This window comes from Rhipicephalus microplus, chromosome 3, assembly GCF_043290135.1.
Source record: "Rhipicephalus microplus isolate Deutch F79 chromosome 3, USDA_Rmic, whole genome shotgun sequence".
NCBI lineage: Eukaryota > Metazoa > Arthropoda > Arachnida > Ixodida > Ixodidae > Rhipicephalus > Rhipicephalus microplus.
This window is the reverse complement of record NC_134702.1, coordinates 183,185,920-183,187,472: the sequence shown is the minus strand read 5'-3', so window position 1 is coordinate 183,187,472 and position 1,553 is coordinate 183,185,920. Positions and strand designations below refer to the sequence as shown.

The 1,553-nt window shown below is 48.4% G+C and overlaps 1 non-coding gene across 1 annotated transcript; it reads right to left on the bottom strand.

Annotated features, from left to right (window-relative positions):
• Positions 1 to 431: 431 nt before the first annotated feature.
• Positions 432 to 550, bottom strand: LOC142804313 (5S ribosomal RNA). Its single transcript, XR_012894585.1, has one exon. It is a non-coding gene; the product is annotated as a 5S ribosomal RNA (ribosomal RNA).
• Positions 551 to 1,553: the final 1,003 nt, after the last annotated feature.

The following is a 1,553-nucleotide window of genomic DNA, read 5'->3' as shown; positions in this document are numbered from 1 at the left end:
TGCTCTCTCTATACAATGCTATCTGGCTTTCTGGCACCATACCTACTTTCTGGAAAGAAGCCATTGTTATCTCTATTTTGAAACAGGGCAAAGACCTTTCCTCTGTTTCAAGTTATAGGCCAATTGCACTAACAAGCTGCCTTTGTAAACTTTTTGAAAAAATGATAAACCGCCGACTTTTGATTGATTGATTTGTGGGGTTTAACGTCCCAAAACTACCATTTGATTATGAGAGACGCCGTAGTGGAGGGCTCCGGAAATTTTGACCACCTGGGGTTCTTTAACGTGCACCCAAGTCTGAGTACACGGGCCTACAACATTTCCGCCTCCATCGGAAATGCAGCCGCCGCAGCCGGGAATCGAACCCGCGACCTACGGGTCAGCAGCCGAGTACCTTAGCCACTAGACCATCGCGGCGGGGCAAAAGAAGGTGCCATCAGCACTCGGTGTTCCCAGGTGGTCTCCCTCCCAAGTACTGACCGAGCCCAATGCTGCTTAGCTTCGGTGATCGGACGAGAACCGGCGCATTCAGCATGGTATGGCCGATGGCAGCCGACTTTTATATTTCTTTGCAACACACAATCTGTTTGACCAATACCAATGTGGGTTTCGAGAGGGTAGGTCCACCACCGACCATCTGGTGCGAATCGAGGCACAGATCCGAGACGCTTTCGTCCACAAACAATACTTACTCTCAGTGTTTCTCGATATCGAGAAGGCCTACGAAACAACATGGCGTTTTGGCATATTAGGAGACTTGTCTCACCTGGGTGTGTGCGGTAGAATGCTTTCCATAATCGAGAGTTACTTGTACAGTCGGAAATTCTGTGTCCGTGTGGGCAGTATTCTCTCGCAAACATTTGTGCAAGAAACGGGAGTACCGCAAGGTGGTGTACTTAGTTGTACACTTTTTATTATTAAAATGAATTTCTTGCACCTGTCCATCCCCCGCAACATGTTCTATTCCACATATGTCGATGACGTCCAGCTTGGCTTTAAGTCATGCAACCTAGCAATGTGTGAGCGGCAGGTTCAGTTAGGTTTAAACAAGGTCTCCAAATGGGCAGAGGAAATCGGATTCCGGCTGAACCCAGGAAAAAGCACGTGTGTCTTGTTCTCCCGAAAGAGAGGCATGCACTCGGAACCCGACATTGAACTGAACGGCCAACGTGTGTCTGTGAATGCGGAGCATAAATTCCTAGGCTTAATCTTGGACAACAAGTTGACCTTCGTACCACACATAAAGGATTTAAAAACAAAATGTTTAAAAGCCATGAATGTTATAAAAGTGTTGTCACGTACTACGTGGGGTAGTGACAGGAAATGCCTCATGAACCTGTATGGAAGCTTCATTCGCACCCGCTTAGGTTATGGGGCCATTGTTTATCAGTCTGCGACTCAAAGCGCTTTGAAGATGCTGGATCCCGTGCACCAATTAGGCATCCGCCTTTCTACGGGTGCTTTTCGCACCAGCCCCGCAGGGGCGCCTACGCAAGTAGGCATTTGGTGTGTAGCGACACCACGGACCCGAGTTAACGGGGGAGTTTTGACTC